The sequence below is a fragment of the Populus euphratica genome, unplaced genomic scaffold (genome assembly GCF_000495115.2).
Source record: "Populus euphratica unplaced genomic scaffold, PopEup_1.0 scaffold179.1, whole genome shotgun sequence".
NCBI classification, from domain to species: domain Eukaryota; kingdom Viridiplantae; phylum Streptophyta; class Magnoliopsida; order Malpighiales; family Salicaceae; genus Populus; species Populus euphratica.
Window position 1 is genome coordinate 233,944 of NW_011500059.1, and position 19,995 is coordinate 253,938.

Here is a 19,995-nt window from a genome sequence, read left to right on the forward strand (position 1 = left end):
TTCTCTTTGACCAATTTCTTGGCTCGATTTCTATTTTCCATAAAAATACATTTCAAAATTTGATGCTAATAATATTAATCCCCCATTTGGAAAAGCTCAATCATGTAGTTTTTTTTTATAAAAATATTTTAATATTGATATATCTAGACAATATAAAAACACTATAAAAATACCTAAAAGAAACCTCTGCTACACAGCAATAACAGGCTATTTATAATTTACACAACATTTTTGTTTTTTTTTTTTATAAAAAGTCTCAAAATCCAGAAGCGAGGATGTACTGCATCGTTGAATATCAGCACCCCCTTCAACTTCAACTTGAGGAATAGAAATTAAGGTTCAAAGAACCTAATATCTATAAACGTCCGATCAAACTTTGTCTGTGAGGTCAGTGGTTGACAGTCTTTTCGCAACATAATTACTGTAGTGGGCAGCGTTTTTTAATTAAAAATAGCACCTGTCAAAAAAATATTTGACAAATCAAACTTTATTACCTTGAGAAAAATCATAGTAAAAAGGGTTGTAATATTGAAAATAACACACATCAACAATTTATTCTTAAAAAATATAAAGTTTGGTCACAAAATCAGATCTACTGGCAAAAAGTACAAATTCCGCTTGGACTTGCTTTCTTGGTCAGACAAACCACCTTACAAGCAACTGGCGAAGAAATCACTGTTCAGAACAGCGCAACCAGGTAATTGAGCTATTCCCAATAGCGCAAACTTTGCATCTAAACCATCCCCAGTCCTGTTAACCTCAGAGCTTGGGTTGAAATTTATCTTGGGTTTGGAGTTTGTGACTGTGAGTAAAAATTATGATTCTTATATTTTAATTTAGTTATAGATTTAAAATGTAGAGAAATAAAGAAAAAGGTTGTGACTTTTTTAATTTAATAATCAAATAAAAATATAACTTTTTAACTATTATTGATCTAATACATGCAATACAAAGTTAGGTAGAAAAAATAATTAATAAAACCCTTTTCTTTTAAAAATAAAATCCACCAGATTGTGTTGTTCGGCGGCGCAAACCCTTCGACTCATTTTTTTCAAATATCTTTTTTTTGGTTAGTTTATCATTTGTTTTTGACGAGTGCTGTTTAATATATATATATAAGGCCAAGACAGAAAAACGCCTGTCATTCAAGTAAAGTCTAGTTCACTCTCATGACTGAAAAGAATGGTGCCAGCATCTAGCCTCAAGTTATCGTGACTTTACCTTTCGATACTGGAAAAATAACAGATCCTATTACGCAGTAACTCCAAGAACTAAACCTTTACGTAAAGATCATGATTTTATTTCAAATTCAGTAACAAAATCTTATTGATTTCAAGAGATTGCAGACAATCTCAGAAATCATTGAGTGCACGTAGCTTCATGAACGGCGTTCCTTGACATGAGACTCGTTACCATATGTACCCGACAGCTTCAAATGAATTGTTTTTCATGTGTGGCTTAAATCGGTGAAGACGTGCTCGAAGGCGTTAAGTTACAAAATTGTAATGCCTTTCAACACAATTCCGTAGCCTTGCACAAAAGAAAATGCTCGAAACTCTACCAAAAGGGGAAAAAGGAGAGACATTTCTGACAATCACTCTCCCTAATTTCACTACCCAGTAAAATGTCCCGACTAATTAGTTTTTTTCTTTATATAGGCGCTTTCAATGTATTTAAAGAAATTGAAATTTATTTTAAGAGAGGGATTTTATGCTTTAAAAAATATGTTTTCTTTCTTGATTAAAGAACAAATCTTCAAAATCATTTGGAAAAAAAAAAAAAACTGTTCTTTGTTAACACATGAATGGCTGGAAAATACCCTATTTTTATTGTCGGAAAAAATCTAAATCCATGAAGATGTAAAGCATATCCAATTCGGACCTCTAAGCCATGGCCGAATCACACAAACATCCGGGCATAAGTCTTTTGAGGCATAATCGAATGTGCTTTCCCAAGTACACATGATTCTCTTCGTTGTAAATACTATTAGTGAACTTTATAACAAGATTAAACAATTCGCTTCATACACAAGGAATAATTAATGGATTTCAAACACATCAAGAACACCCTAGTAAAATCATCATCCATATCTTGTTGCATTTTCTACATGGATCGAACCTATAATTTCGATCTCTTCCATGTACGTAGACAAGACACCAGTAGAGAGACCTCGATGCCTAAGTTCAATCTCACAAACTTGATCTCATACAAGGTGTTCTTAGCAAGCTGGTGATCTTATAAACCCAAGGAGATCGAAAGTACCTTGTCAGGTAGAAGATAATGCACTATGAGGGATTTGAGATGAAGAGAAGGCCAACAGAACAAGAAAGGACATGATCAAAACTGGTACAAACATGAGTACCGATGGAGGTGGTGGCAATGGTGGCAACAACAGCGGCAGCACCACAAGCAACATGGTCAAGAGAACAAGAAAGATTACTGATCTCAAACTAAAATACCTGAACATCAAACTCTTCATCATGCAATAATGCTTCATTCCAATATTGCCGGCAGCCACAGCATCAAAATGGGAATTTGGAAAAAAACTGGGGTGAGATAGGTGAGGAGAATTTGGATGGGAATTTTGAGAAAGAGAAGGGAAGGTATATATGACGTGATAGTCGTAGAGAATTGATGTAAGGCTGCGTTATCAGTACTGCGCTCTAGGTATAGGAATTTGGCAACTAGTTGTAAGTTGTATCCAATCAGTTTCAACTTTCAAGCCCTACTACTATGTCCTGGTTCAGCTAACCAGAAAATGTAGTTGTAGTTACAATTAATTACTAGTGACTACCATCAATTACCTTTCTTCTTTAAGAGAAAATATTTAATATATATACTTAATAGTAATAAATTATTGAAGGTTTAGCCATGGTAATTAATGCGTTTGTAACTAAATCACAGCATTCTCAGGCATACTTACTAATCCCGGTTTGGGATGGTCTGATTAAGAAGTTGGTCTTGAATTTCATGAATTAATTTAAATTAATTCAAATAAAAAATTAAAAAAAATATTTAAAATTTTAATATTAAATATATAAAAAAATTATGCAAATATAGATTATATATATTATAATATTATAAATAATAAAGTTTAAAAAAATATTTTAAATTTTTTTATAATATAAGATATTATGTTAAGTTTTTAAATTAAAATATTTAAATTAAAATATTTTTTTATTTCATAATGAAAAAATAAACATAATTTTTTAAAAAAATATAGAGTATATATACGAAAGTACTTCAACTTTTACATTGAAAATATATTATATTATTAATTTAAGTTGAAGTATTTAAACAAAATTTTTTTATCTCATATTAAAAAAACAAAACTTTATTATAGTGAATATAGGGTATATATACCAATGCATTTTAAATTCTACATTTAAAAAAAAAAATATTGGGACTCTTTCAGGTTCGCTCGAGTCACGGGTTAACTTGTCGAGTTGACTTGATTTTGTAGGATTATTGCCTTGACTAATTTTTTATTAAACCTGGATCAATCCAATCACCATATCGATCGGGACCCGGGTACACTCATAGGGTCGGACCTGGTTTAATAACTAAGCTTTCGGGTGGGATTCAAATTTTATACATGGTTGAAGAAAATATTTTATAAAAAAGATAATTATTTAAAAATAGATCATCAATTTTACCCTGTTTGTTTGTTAGGAAATGATTTTTTTTTTAAGTGATTTTTTTGAAAAATAAATTTTTAAAAAGTGAATTATTTTTCAATGTTTGGTAATATCATGAAAAATATTTTTTAATGTTTGATTATATTATGAAAATTACTGGAAAATAAATTGTTAATATTTTTTCAAGTTTATTAAAATAACAAGGAACATATGAAAATTACTGGAAAATAAATTTTTAATATTTTTTCAAGTTTATTAAAATAACAAGGAACAAATCTTGCAAATTAAAATGTTGAATAATAATAAAATTAAAAAAATCTAATTTCATAAATCATCTTAAATAAAATAAATACTAATCAAAATAATAGAAATCAAATCTAATTAATAAAAAAGTTAAAAAATAATGAAATTAAAAAAAATATTTAAATTATTTCAAATAAAATAAATAATAATCAGAAGAATATCACCAAAACCAATAAATAAAAAATTTTAATTAAGAAAATAATAAAAATAAATTAAATAACAATTATAAAAAATAAAAACCAAAATTGATATAAAAATCAAATTCTAAATCATAAAATTAAAAAAAATAAAAATAAAATATATAGAAATTAAAAATTTATGGATCAAATTTGATATAATCACCAACTAATATAGTATTTCTAATTTTTTAAAAAAATTTAAAAAGTGTTTTTCACTCAAAATAAAAGAAAAACATTTTCCTAAAAACCAAATTAAATTTTTTTTATTGAAATTTTTCTCTTAAAAAATAAGTTAAATTTTTTTGACCGAAAAATATTTTTCTTGACTAATTTTTTTAATAACAAGCAAACATATAAAAACTTAAAAATTAATTTATAAAAAATCATTTTTCTTAACACAAACATGACCTTAAATTTAAATTTGATTGGGAAGAAATGTAGACTTAGTGTGTAAATGCTAGCATGAGAATACTTCAATTGTTAATTGAGAGATAAAATGATCCTAATCAAGTATTTTCAACTACATGTTTTAAATAAAACTATATTATATTGTATCTGTAAAAAGAATTTTATTTAGAAAATCTGATTATAAGAAAATATAGCATTTTTTCATCCCAATCTAAGATGAATAGTGTGTTTATCTTTGTGCTTCAAAGTTCAAACCTCTTTTTAATCTAATTTTATCTTAAAAAATATTAAATTGGTATTTTTAAAATATTTTCAACAATTATCATACACTTATATAAAAAAACAAAAAAAAAACTGTAATTATAATATATTTAAAATCATAAAAATATATATTTTACAAAAACCACCATGCTCAAAATTACTAAAGAAATGAGACGGTGTTTGTCAAAATTTTATAAACATTGCCAGCAACTGTTGAAATTATTTTTGTTTCAAAGATCTTATTAAGGAAATATCTTTTACACGAGTGTTTTTAAGAGAATCTATGCTAATCAGTGTTGATCCAAGCTTAAAAGATTAGGACGAAATTGAAAAGAAATTTCGTGGAAATTTAATTACTTTCGAGGGAATTGCGTGTGGGGCATGTTAGGAGACGCACCTTTTTAGCTTTAAAAACGGGAACGATGCACTGAAACTTCTGATGTGTCCGTTTCTTTTACCTTTATTTTTTTAATTTCTAAAATTCAATGGCCGCGGATTGGTGGCTTTATGGGCAAAACAGGGGAGACTTCTCGCAGGAAATTCTCATTAAGATGTTTAGAAAATTCCACGCTAGAAGTGGTTCTAAACCTGGCCCACTCAAGTCATGTGTTTTAATTGGGTCAAGGTCATTCCAGATCGATTCTTCATTTTAGTTTTTTTTTTTATAAAATAAAATGATACTGTAAAAACAATAAATAGTTAACATGAATATAATTGAGTTCTTGATCGGTATTATTTGGTCAACCTGAATTTTTAATATGATCACTTAAATTTTTATTTTTTTAAACTTAGCTTAATTTTAGTTTTAGTTTTAATTTCAAATCAATGGAGTTCTGAACCAAATTAATAGACTACACTGAGTTTTAAAACTATATTTCGAATCATCCCAATCACTTTTACAACTCTTTCCAGCCACCATCATATTTATCATTTTATACTCAAAATCTGAATAACTGCTTAATGAGATTAATTTATAATAATTTAAGTTAACTTTAAAATAATGTTTTTTTTAGATAATATTTTAAAAAACATTTCTTTGAAATAACTTCCTTAAGCCTTACTAAGGTTTGATAAGACTAATCTTTAAATTAATCTAAAATAAAACTTAACTTGGACTACGTTATAATCAATTTACCTTGTTAATTTTTTATAATTATAATTATTCCCAGTTTCATTACCACCATTACCTATCACTATTTTATTATTAATATAATAATTATTTTATCATCATTTCACAATTATTCTTTAATATCGTTATATATATATATATATATATATATCATTTTATTCATTCGAAACCACAAATAAAAAATAATTTATTTTAATAAAAAATATTTTTCTTCATATATTTAAAAAAATATAAAAATAAATTATTTTAAAAATAAACATCCATCATAATTTTTTTTCCAGAAAAATATTTTTGGAAAAACAAACATGCCCTCCTAACGGGAAAAAATTACTAAAACTTTGCATGCACTCGTACCCTTAACGAGTTTCAAGCAAGAAGAACAAGGCCCACTACTGTTTTGAAACCCCTCCAGCCTCAAACCGCACCGGCCTCGGCCTCTTTTATCTCGACTCGTATAAGGGATTCCCTGTTTCTGTTTTTTATTTTTATTTTTTTGTCGTGCTGCCTTTTGAGTGCAATAATACATTTTGAGCCTTCATGTTTGCTTAATTGAAAGAAGTAGTCGACTAGTCGTGACTCATCATGTTCTTTAAAAGCTGTATTAATTTATGTATGGTATTGTAGTATAATATAAAATACACTGAAGTAATTAATTTCCCCTAGTTTTTAACATTAATATATTAAAATCATAAAAAATATTAAAAAAATCAATTTGATAGTTTTTTATTTAAAAAAGAAAACCGAGCTCTCATGCATGCTGGCTTCACGAAAGGACAAATGTTTACTTAAAAGGTGCATGGTTTGTCCACGTTGCTGAGGGAGTAGGCATGGTGTTTTCTTCTCCAATCTAATTAATTATTTCTTTGAAATTAAGCTCTTTCATTCGTGTCACGTAAGATAGATTGAGTGTAGAGGGGAGCTGCATGCACTTGGACGTGCAATCTATCTATAATTATAGGATACTCTTATTTTTATTGTAAAGAAATAATGAGGAATTGATTTCTTGGCTAAGGTTGTAGGAACTCTGGAATCAACCTGAGCTAGCGTGCCCATGGTTTGTTTTATAACAGTCCTTTTTACTGTGTTAAAAATGTCGGAATTCCACTAACCCAGCTACATACCATGCATTCATAAAACAGTCACTCCTCCTAACCACAGAATTCCACGAACCCAGCTAGAACCCAGCTATGTTTCTCCAAAATGCCTTTCTTTTCTTTTCTTTTTTATTATTATTATCCAAGTAGCCGGTCAGATGGGGGGGGGGGAATTCAGTTTAAAAATGAGTTTGATGACTTGTAATATACTAGCAACTGAGTTTTTTTTAAATAAATTGTTCAAGGCCCCTGCATAAGAACCTGTTTACGAGTAATTTTTGTTCTTAGTAATGGTTTTTAAAAAATGTAATATTAATGTATCAGAATTATAAAAAAAATAGAAAAATATTAATTTAATATTTTTCTTTTTTTATATAATTCTGATACATTAATATTAAAAATTAAAAAGGAAATATAAAAAATATTTTCTAAAATCACTCAACCACCACAATACTAAATATGCAGGAAGTTTGTCTGTTTTTTTCCTTAACAAATCTTTAATCTCTTACTACTATTTATTATTATTACCCATCACACTCTGTCGGAAGGAAGGCGTGGAACTGGAGGTATCAACGATAAATGCTAAAGGATTGATCGAAGTAGCGGTGAATAAGGATTAATCTGGAAAGATTTTCTTTCCAGGTATTGTTTTGTACCTTTGATGTATGAAGTTGCAATGATTTTTTTTTTTTTATCGAAGAACGTTATTTATTTTCTAAAAGAAAACTTTATTATAAGATTATTTCTTAATTTCTATTGATGTCTACTGCTCGAAATTATTTCTTAACATTGCCTAATTAAATTCGTGCACTAACTTGAAGGAGTAATGTGGTCTAATAATATAATTAGAGTTTTCCGACCAATACCGTAGATTAGGTCAAATTATATATATGTGTGTGTGTGATGTTGGTAGTTAGATGAGATTCAATCAATTTAATTAATTTAATAATATAATTATATATATATATATATCAATATTAAAAAAATAAGATTGATTAACTGCAAAATAACGAATGCTTTACTGGAAATATATAGTTCAAATATTTTTTTAAAATATTTATAATTTTATTTGATAATAAATTAAAAATTAAATAAAAACAAGATAATCGTATAGAAAGCAAAAAAAATAAAAATCAGAAATTTAATTCAAGCAAATCAAATATCAAATAATAAAATTAAAAAGTAAATTGAAACAAAAAGAAAACAACTTAGAGTCTACTCGAGTTAGCTGTTAAATCCGTAACCTGGTTATATAATTAAGATAACCTTATGAAAAATAAATTAAATAAAAATAAGAAGTTTAACTCTCAAACCAACTTAATATTAAAGATCGAAACTAAACAAATAAATAAAAAAATTAAAAAAACATGAATCAACCCCATAAAAAAAAATTGAAAAACAAATATCATGAATGCCAACCTCCTAAACCTATAAAATATTGAAGGATAAAGTTGAAATAAATCAATTTTAAAAAATGACAAGAAAAATAGATCAAAGCCAACTCAATCTTATAAATTTATGATTTGCGTCATGAGATTTTGATCATCCCATAAAAGAATAACCCAAAAAAATCACTAAGTCAACTAAATAATGAAAGATGAAATTTAAAAAAATTCAAAAAAATAACAATAAAAAAAATATGAATGTGCTTGCTAAATTTGTTAAATAAAATAAATTTTTTATCTAATCAAATCAAATGATAATAGAAATAGACATACATATTATATTAATTGAATAAAATAAAAAAATATTATACAAAGGTGTACCTATTAAAAATTTTATTTAAAAATAAATATCTCTATTTAAAAAAATAAAGTTTATCTATACAAGAGATAAAAAAAACTATAGATAAATTAAAAAATCTCTTTAAAATTAAATACATACAAAATAATAATAAAATAATTATTATTTAAAAGAAACTCTATACACAAAATAAAAAAGAGAAGAGTTATTAATATAAATATAAATACAAAATAAATATAAAAATAAACATTTAAAAAAATCATTCATTTAAAAAAGGAGAAGACAGGTAAGTCAAGCTATCTTATCTGGCCAATTTTATTAGGGCTGTATATTTGGGTCATTTTTTTTTAGTTATAATTAGGCTAAACAATATGTTATATGCCTCAATTTTTCTAGAAAAAAAGTAGACGATAGATCATTTAATTTTGTTTAAAATTCAATTGGTAGCAACAAAATTAAGGTTAAAGGTTTTTTTAATGTAAAAACTTATTTTTGAACAAAAGTACTCTAGAAATCATGATAAATATATTTATAATCTAAAAAATTCAAAAAAGCTTCATGGACTCATATATATTTTTATGTATTTTCACGGCAAATAACTATCTAATATGTACTCTCCATATCAAATAGAATTATTTGATATAAAGATCAACTGTTTTGGTGGTCGAAATCAGAGTCTATTATATATTTTTTTTTATGCTAGATTCCAACAACCTCTCTTTTTGATCTCTTAAATTAAAAATTAAAAAAAATAATAAAAATAAACTTTCACATTAAACTAAATTGAAAAAATATTGAGGTATTGAATGTTTATAGTTATTAAAGTATGAGGATTAAAATAAATTTTTTGTGTGAACTTTAAAACCATTATTTATTTATGATGCATTTTATTCTTTGGTTTCTATTTTTTATTTTTATTTTTAGCCAACAAATTTAATTCAATTTCCTTTGAATTTGACTAAAATAGGGTGCAATGGGCAAAAATAATTTAAAGATCAAATTGTAATTTTTTTCTGAACTGTAGGTCCATAGTAAAATTTGAGATGGTAAACAATGTATTTTGCTTGAGTAAAAAGGCTAAGCATTATAGTTTTTTTTTTAACAACCAAATAGCTGGACCTCTTTTCCTTTTGATATTGTATAAATTAACTAACAATATTCCCAAAGAAAAAGAACAACAAATTGCACACAGTTATGCTAGATTTCGGCGAGCATGACGGGATCCTCAAGCCAAAATCAATCAGAACACAATAATCTATATATTAATAATTCATATCCTTTGTCCTCAATATGCACCGCAGATTACCTTAATCTTTGAACATCGCCCGTAGTTCATAGAGTTCTTGCGGACTGCTCTTTTGTGAAAAGCTGAAATCAATCCATCAATTTGGAAACTATTTATATAGACAGTTGTAAGTAAAAAATAAAAATTCTAAATTTACAAACCTATTTACTTAATTTATTTTTTATTATAAAAAAGAGGCTTGAACACGAGATTTTTGGGATGAGGAGAGCCTGCCAATTGAACTACATGCTCAATGGAATTAGACCATGTAACTTGATTACTCGGGGGAATTAACAAGACAATGTAATTAATATATCTTTTACCTTGGGATTTATTGTTCATTAATATCCGAGGGGCAGAGCCTAATTAACAAGCTATACAATCCTATTTCTTTGTTTTATCAAGCCTATATTTGTTGGTTTTACTTTCTTTTTTTGCCCCCAGCCATTAGGGATGTAAAAGTGTTTAGTAAAAATGTAATATCCGAGGGGCAGAGCCTAATTAACAAATGTAAAAGTGTTTAGTAACATATCCAACGTTATAAAAAAAAAATAAAAAAAAATGAAAAAAACACATGATGGGTTCAAGATATTTATATAATCATTAAATTATATGTATTTTTTTTATTCATCAAGGTATATATTACTTTGCTTATTTATGACATCATTGTTTTCTCTAGTAATAAAATAAAAAAAATAAAAAAGCATTTGGCTTAACCCGTTCAACTGATTAATTGAGCTCATCGCAAAATCTAAAACCATAATATACCAATCTTTTTGGTTAGATTTTAATTTTTGATAGTCCATAAATAAAATTCAAATTTTGATGCTAATAATTCATCTCTCCCATTTAATTTGAAAAATCTCAATTATGGAGTTTTATATATTTATTACATTTTCAAAATTTAGCAGTTAACTGCAACAGTTTTCATAACAATTTTTAAAACTAATCTTAGTTTTTTTTTTAAAAAAATAAAAAGTTTAAAAATACAGAAACGAGGATGCACTGTATTGTTGAGGATCAACGGTCCCTCCAACTTCCGCTTGAGGCATGAAAAATTAAAAGTATGTTTGGAAAGGCGGTGTAAATTGTATTTCTAAAAAAATTATTTTTTTATTAAAATTTAAAATATTTTAAATTTTAATAAAAAAATATTTTTTTTAAAAAAAAATTTTTTTTTAAAAAAAAATTTTTTTTTAAAAAATAAAATAATTATTAATATATATTTTAATATAATTTTTTTTTTGAAAGTACTTATAATTACACCACCAAACAAGCTGTAAGATTATAATTATTAATATATATTTTAATATAAATTTTTTTTTAAAGTATTTATAATTACACCACCAAACAAGCTCTAAGAGTTAAAGAACCTAACATATAAACACCTGACCAAACTTTGTCAACGAAGCTAGTAGTTGACAGTTTCTTATAATATATGATTATAGTTATTTTTTAAAATATTTTTTTATAAATATATTAAAATAATATTTTTTATTTTTAAAAATAAAAAATATTATTTTAATATATTTATAAAAAAATATTTTAAAAATATAAAAAACAAAATCAAACAGAAAAAACGTCTGTTATTTGGCAAGTAAAGTCTAGTTTCTTCTCATGACTTAAATAATGGTGCCTGTTACCATATATACCTTCAAGTTTCTGTGACTTTACCGTTCTTTTCTCGAAAGCTAAGTGCTCTTATTTCAGTAACTTAAAAGAACTAAGCTTTTACGTAAATATCAGAATTTTACTTCAAATTCAGCAACCAAGTCTTATTGATTTCAAGACATGGTGGACAATCTCAGGAATATACCATTGAGTGTAGGAAGTTCTGAATCATGAATGACTGACGTTCCTTGACATGAGATTCATCACCAGATGCATATATCCCGCCACTTAAAATGAATTGGATTCATGTGGGCTAAATTAAATCGGTGAAAACAATGTTAGCTATTCTAGTGTTTTTTTTTTAAAAAAAGAAATTAAAATTTATTTTATTTCTTTGCATCTTTTAAAACTGTCTGAGATTTTTTTTAATGACTATCTCAAAAATACTGCGAGAAGAAAAAAGAAAATCTAATTCCATGAACATATAAAACACATCCAATTTAGACCTCTAAGCCATGGCCGAATCACACAAACATCCGATCATGAGTCTTTGAGCCACTGTCCGAATGTGCTTTCGGTGTCTTGGAATTTTTCCCAAGTACATATGATTCCCTTAATTACAACATAACAGTACTGAACAATTCGTTTCATACACAAGGAATAATTAATGGTTTTGAAAGAAATCAAGAACACCCCAGCAAAATCCTGATCTTTATCTTGTAACATTTTCTACATGGATCGAACCTTAATTTCGATCTCTTCCACGTATGTAGACAAGACTCTAGCTAGAGACAGGGGCGGAGCTGGGATTAAATAACAGGGAGGGCCAAAAGTAATATAATAGGTATAAATTTTTATATATAAAGTTTGTTAATATATAAAAGTAAAATTAACATATTAAAAAAATTAATATATAAAAACAAATTTAACATAAAAAATAGGATTCTTAGTTTCAAAAAAATTTTTAATTAAATAAAAATCGGGTATGTATTCTTTAAAGAATTTAATTTGACTAGAAAAATCATGTCAAATTTGTTAGACATGTGAGACAAAATTGATAATTTTAACGATTCTACTAAAAATAAAATACAAAAAAATGCAAACTTAATTGAATTAAACCTATAAAATATATTTAATTTATTAGAAAAAACTACATTTGTTATAATACAAAATAAAAAACTGGTAAAACTTGTAGATCTAGAAAAAAATACCAGAATTATATATATATATATATATCGCTCATGAAATTCTAACAAACATAAAAAAAATTAAATTTGGATCATTAATTAGCTTATTTTGATAAACAATAAATTAATTGATAGTTTTATTTTAATCTTTCTGTATTGCTTTATATATATATATATATATATAAACTCATAAAATTATTAATAAATATAAAAAGTAATTAAATTTAACAGGTTATATTTTTGTTTAGGTTATATTTTTGTTTTTACAACTTGGATGAAAAGATAATTTTATATTCAAAGATAATTAATTAATGAAATAATAATTTATTATTAGATAATTTATTATTTATTATATTTAAATACTAAATAAAAAATATTTAAAATATTTTACTGGGGTGTTTTGCAGGGGCCCAGGCCCCTGCTTGCCACCCCTTGGTTCCGCCTCTGGCTAGAGAGACTTTGATGCCTGCGTTTAGTTGAAATTAATTTTGAAGTTTCCGTTTTCAAATTGTCATTTAGGGTTTTATAGGTATCTAAGTTATATTTATTTTTTTAGCTATGGACTTCTCTCTCTTAGAATAGCAATGTTATGTAAAAGTTCCTTTCTTTTTAGCTATGGACTTTTTCTCTCTCCTAGAATAGTAATGTTATGCAAAAGTTCTCGTTCTTTTTCTATAATTTTTAATAATTATAAGTTTGAATTTTTTTAATATTACTAAAAATTTATATAATTATTAATTTTAAAACCTGCAAAATCCACTTCTTTTTTTTTTTAATTTTTAACACAATTTAATTTATTATTAAACACCTTATTACTTTGTTTTATTACAAGCACAAAAACTAATGAAAAATAATACCAACCTAAGATTTAATTTTTTTAAGTATTACTAAAAATTTATATAATTATTAATTTTAAAACCTGCAAAATCCACTTCTTTTTTTTTAATTTTTAACACAATTTAATTTATTATTAAACACCTTATTACTTTGTTTTATTACAAGCACAAAAACTAATGAAAAATAATACCAACCTAAGATTTAATTTTTTTAAGTATTACTAAAAATTTATATAATTATTAATTTTAAAACCTGTAAAATCCACTCTTTTTTTAATTTCTAACACAATTTAATTTATTATTAAACACCTTATTGCTTTGTTTTATTACAAGCACAAAAACTAATGAAAAATAATACCAACCTAAGATGTTTTGAATAACTCCAATCCTTTTTTTTAACGCAATTACCAAATAAATACCTGCTGGTGGACATAAAATGAGTTTTAAATCCAAAATAAACAAATACATAAATAAAGTTACTGTTTGGGCAACAATTATTTAATTGTTGTTCGGGTATGTGCCCGAAACCGCAACACCGGTGCTGCTTGAGCTCTGATCCAAACAGTCACACCAACACACAAAATATTCCCGGACAAGTATATTTTTTTCCTTTCTTTCTCCTTCAGCAGGTTACAGTATATTTTTTCGAATTTTGAAGAGTCAGGATGCCGCGCATGCACTGTCCACATACAATATTTTTTTATATATATAATTAAATCATATATTTTTATAAATTGTTGGTAAATGTAATTTTATATGCAGGCATCTTATTTTTTAAGTCAGTGGTTGACATTATAAATACAAACCATTTTCTATGCAACTCGAATATCTTTTTATTTAACTATTTCTCATCATCGTTATTTTTACTCGCGAACCATTAACATCAAAATTTAAAATTTAATTTATATTTAATTTTATAATAATTTAATTTTATTATTATAGAATTAAATAAAAAAATTCTTCAGAGTAAATCAATTCATTATATCATTGTATTAAAAATAAAAATTATTTTAATTTTATTTTAAGTTAAATTATAATACAAACCATTTTCTATGCAACTCGAACATCTTTTTCTTTAACTATTTCTCATCATCGTTGTTTTTACTCGCGAACCATTACCATCAAAATTTAATTTATATTTAATTTTATAATAATTTATTTTTATTACTATAGAATTAAATAAAAAAATTCTTCAGAGTAAATCAATTCATTATATCATTGTATTAAAAATAAAAATTATTTTAATTTTATTTTAAGTTAAATTATATTTTTTTTTTAGTCATTCAATTTGCATTTGAATTATTTAAGTTAACTGAATCGTGTTTAAATAATTTTTATATAATTTAATTTTAAATACAAGTTAAATAAAAAATTAGAATAAATTTTTTTAAGATTTATCTATTAAATGTTTAAAACTAATATCCAAAACCAATATCCAATGATTTTAGTGACTCGGATATTTCTTTTTACATTGAAACCTTTTTCATTCAAGCTGCAATTTTAATGCTGCCTCTAAACTAGTTGCTACTATAATATTAATTTAGAATGAGAATGAGATAAGGTTTACATATATAATTGAGATGCATACACTTCGATGAGCAATATCTATTCATAATTAAAGGATCATATTATTTTATATTGTAAGGAAATAATGAGAAATTGATTCCTTGGCTAGGGTTTTCTTAAAGGCTTTACTTAGAAACTCGGCATCAACAGATTGATGGCTTGTCTGTGTGCCCATAGTTTGTTTTATAATAGTGTTTTTTTCTTTTTCTTTTTCTTTTTCTTTTTTAAATATTGCAACATCACCTCACTTCCATTCATTAGCTCTTATACCATGCATTCACAGAACAATTAGTACTAACCACATTATTACACTAAGCCAGCTATAGTCAGCTATGTTACGACAATACATTTCCCAAATTTCTTTTGTTTTTTTTTTAATAATCAAAGGATCCAAACAGGAACAAGTTTAACTTGGTTTCTGTTTAATGGCGCGTTATTTGTTCCCTACCCTTGTTATTACAAATGAAGAAAACCCCCCTTTTTATGCATATTATTTTTAGTTATTGATCAAAGAAATATTATCTTGAGAAGTGATATTAAGAAGATAATAAATAAAACTATTTGGATATAAAGTTGAAATTAAAAAACGAGTTGTACATACCTTTGCAAAACCCAGAGATGTTTATTTGGTGATAATTTAATTTGCAGTAGTTATTGAAAACCCATCAAAATTATTAAAGTATACAAAACGTACAAGAATGTTGTCTGCTCATACTATACATATACATATATATTATAAACAAAAGCACTCGTGCTCGTGAGGTCCTCGATTCATGAGTTGTTCATCAGCATGGAGTCCTATGCTATAAATATATGGTCCCATATCTGAACTAGTTTCTATTTCTGTGAATTTGCTTATGATATTCAATTAGTTTTATAATACATTGTTAACTATCAATGGTGAAGCAAGTGGTTGCTGTCATCTTTTCATCTCTTTGTCTAAGATTCAATGTATCCCTCTTTGTTTCTCTAGGCGCCTCTGTTACATAGGTGGTTTCGACGAAGAATATGAGTAGAAAATCTTGTCGGGATCATATAATAATCCAACTTGATTATCGGAAATAACACTTGAATTCCAACTAGATACTTTCCCAGGAAAGAATATTTAAAATAATCCAACCAGTGACTTATTTTATTAGTTCGTTAATTACTTTCTCCAACTTGCTTTGATTCTTTAATTTAATTAGTAATTAACGACGACGACTTGACTCGTGGTGTAGCTTTTAAGACCTATGTGCTCCACACACAATACTGATTTTATAAAAGATTGTTGAACTCGAGTCTTCGTCTTCACACACACACAAAGTAATCTACAAATTTTTTTTCGAGCCTTTATACTTAGAATATTACCCTCACACGTGAGATTGTTCAATTCCAGCTCAATTTGAAAATATTTAAATCAGCAGTGATACGTACCAAAGGATATAATATTAATGAGGATAATGCTTGAATTAACAACCAAATGATATTGTAAAATTTAACAAGCAATATCTCAAAGAAAAAGAAGAACAAATTGCACGCAAGCATGCTAGATTTCGGCAAGGATTACATGAATCCTCAAGCCAAAATCAATCAATAATTTATATCCCCTGTCCTACAAGATGTACCACAGATTACCTTACTCCTTGAATATCGCCCGTAGTTCACAGAATCCTTGCGGGTTTGTGCTCAGCTCCTCTTTTGTGAAAAGCTGAAATTTGCTTTCTATGGGAATTTAGAGCGACATTTAAGGCGTCAGAGGTTCGGCGACGTTTCACAAACTCGTCGCTATCCGTTTGGGAGTCAACCTTATACTTTGACGCGATGCGTTAATTGAGAGCTGGAATTTCTTATCATAATGACAATCTCTTTTACCAATCTCGATTTGCCATCAGATATTAATCAAATCATGGATTCTTCATTACATGGAGATAGCGTTCTGTAAGAGAAATAATTAACCATCACAATCTGAACATGCCAACATGTGTGTGTGTGTTATTTCTTCTAGGTTCAGCCGGAGCAGGAAAATAAATTTCATAAACCTCCAAATTCATACATTTAACTCTCTGAGTTGCAAGAATATACTCTTAATTAGGATTTAAAAGTAAAATTCAATTTGAAAAAAATAATCTTATGAATTGATTCTCTTGCCTTTTGGCGATAACTTCTTGTGGCCATAGAACGAGAACTTAAGGCCATTGTTCTACATTATCAGAAATTAAAAGCGATATTAATTGTTCTAAGCTGCAATACAAAAACAAAAGGACTTGGGCCATGCCTGGTTAGGATAGTAATCAAATAGCAAGAAAATAATACAACTATGGAGAATCTTCAACACCATCTTGTATATATTCATAATTAAAGTGGAAGATGTTTCTTTTATACACTCCATGAATCACCTAATTCTGGAAAGTATGCTTGAGCATGTATGAATCTCTCTTTCCCTTCAAGATTTTTACATGATTAGTAGAGAATCTGAATCTCCTCTATTATTAGTAAAGGAAGCAAACAAAACCAAATCATCAAAATGTTTTATTCATAAAAAAGAAGCAGCAAAACCAAGAAAAAGATTGTGATGGAGTTGAGGCCAGGAAAACAAGAAGGTAGGTGATATATATACCAAAGTTTAATCTTTTAGCACAAATATTCAAGAAGGCTGCAGCGAAATTGAAGATGAAAGAGAAACCCACAAGTCTCGAGGATTCCTTCCATAATCAAATTGCACTGTTGGTGGAGACGTTGGGCATTTGTGATATTGGACTTAAGGCCAGCAAAACAAGAAGGGACATGATCATGACTGGTACAAAGAGAAGAACCAATGGTGGCGGTGGTAATGGTGGCAGCACCGGTGGTAGAACTAGAATAGACACAGTCAACATAACCATAACTATGATAAATCTAGTGGTATAATAGCTAACCATCAAACTTTGCACTAGATGAATTCTCTTTCTCCAGTCAAATAGCTCCAGCCCACCGTGACTTCCAGCTCATCACTCAATTTCATGGGCCTCCGTTTTTGTAGCATCTAGTGTTCCAGAGGGAGGTGTTTTTGTAGAAACGAAGAGTTAAAGAGAGAATTTAAGGTTAGAGACACAGAGAAAAAAGAAACATATGGAGAATTTAAGGCTAGATACACTGATACAGTACCTCACAAAAACATTAGTGATGAAGCTCAAACAAAAACTTTATGTTGAATGTGTAATGTGTAATGTCAGCAAATGAGCTCTGTCAGACGTGAATGTCATTATTTTAAGATATTAATTGTACCTACTATTTTTTTTAGAGTTAAAGTAATATATTTTGACATACAGCAAAACTTTAAATTTACAAACAATAATTTTTATAAATTTATTAAAAAAATTAATTTTATTTCTGATAAATACAAATAAAAAGTTTTCAGAAAAAAATTAGAAAAAAAAATATTATTTCTACTTAAATTTTTTTAATATCAATAAAGTATTATTATAAATAAAATAAAACTTTTTCATAACAATATATTTATAAAGTTTAAAGAAACATCTCTTCATACCAATACCAATGTGTTTGTAGAGTTTATATTTAAATACTTTTGTAAGAGATATTATGTATAATTATTAAATTTATTATTTTTTTAAAAATAAAAATATTATATATCGCCTGCACCCATTTTAACTTTCTTTTCAAATGATTAATTTGAAATTTAAATTTATTAATTTAGTGTTTCTTGAGATATAAGAAAACCTATTGATTTTTTAATATAGAATATTATTTTTTTGCAGTATCCACTATACCTCATCTTCTCCCTTAAACAACCTCGTAGCGTGCTAAAACCTTCAAGTTGGAAAACATAAATTTAACCTCCCAAGTTCCTTCTGTACAGATAATATTAATTTACTGCATTTTCAAATCACAGCTGAAGGGCTCGCTTTCCTTGTTGTCCTTAGCTACTCAGATCAAGGTTTTCCCGCAGAGAATTGGATTAGCACAAGCACACATATACAAGCCTAATTTCCCCATCTTTAAAACCGCCTTCAAATTATAATGAATCACTACCAAGAAGGTGCATCGACGCCCAGTTGTCCTTCTATATTTGAATTGGCTTTCTCACATTTTTTAATAAAATAATCAGGATAAGATTAACTCCGTGGATGTGAATCTAGTTGCATTGGAATGAAACTCGCGGCAGATGCCTACACAATCCGGGGGCGGCGGAACCTACTTTTATTTTGCAAGTTCAAGCTTGCATTATGTCGATACAAGATAAGAATGAAGGAGGTCAGTCAGATTTTAGATTTATTTTTTAAAATTATTAATTTTAATATCATAAATCTCAGAATTATTATAAATTTATCTGATTATTAATTTTAAAATCTTAAAAACTACTCTAAATATATATAAGTTGACCTTTACACTTATAATTAAAAAAAAAAAAAGATAAAAAGAAAGACAACTATCGAGGACTCCATGTTCATGAATGTCAATAGAGTACTATTGCAACGAGTGTCCGGTATTGAAAAGGATGCTAGCCATGAATGACACATACAAAGAACACCATATACATTATTCGCTCAAATGGGAGGACATGTTTGCATAAAACCCTTTGTTTATATACATTTTTTTTTTTTAGATTAACGTGGGTGTCCGGACCAGCTTACGCGCACCACGACTAATGGTGTACTTAAATTGAAAATAGTGATGTGACAAAAAAAAAAAAACTAGGCTTGAGTCGTGGCAACATAATGACTAGTGATATGAACATAATAACCAGTGATATGATGGCATGAGGAATTAAGTTTG

General features: G+C 27.1%; 2 long non-coding RNA genes across 2 annotated transcripts; both read right to left on the reverse strand.

Annotated features, from left to right (window-relative positions):
* Nucleotides 1-1,852: 1,852 nt before the first annotated feature.
* Nucleotides 1,853-2,761, reverse strand: LOC105108001 (uncharacterized). The gene is made up of 2 exons (XR_838976.1): nt 2,460-2,761; nt 1,853-2,262 (listed from the first exon to the last, which is right to left on the reverse strand). It is a non-coding gene; the product is annotated as an uncharacterized LOC105108001 (long non-coding RNA).
* A 13,906-nt stretch (nt 2,762-16,667) lies between these two features.
* LOC105108002 (uncharacterized) lies at nt 16,668-18,423 on the reverse strand. Its single transcript, XR_838977.1, has 2 exons — nt 17,371-18,423; nt 16,668-17,158 (listed from the first exon to the last, which is right to left on the reverse strand). It is a non-coding gene; the product is annotated as an uncharacterized LOC105108002 (long non-coding RNA).
* Nucleotides 18,424-19,995: the final 1,572 nt, after the last annotated feature.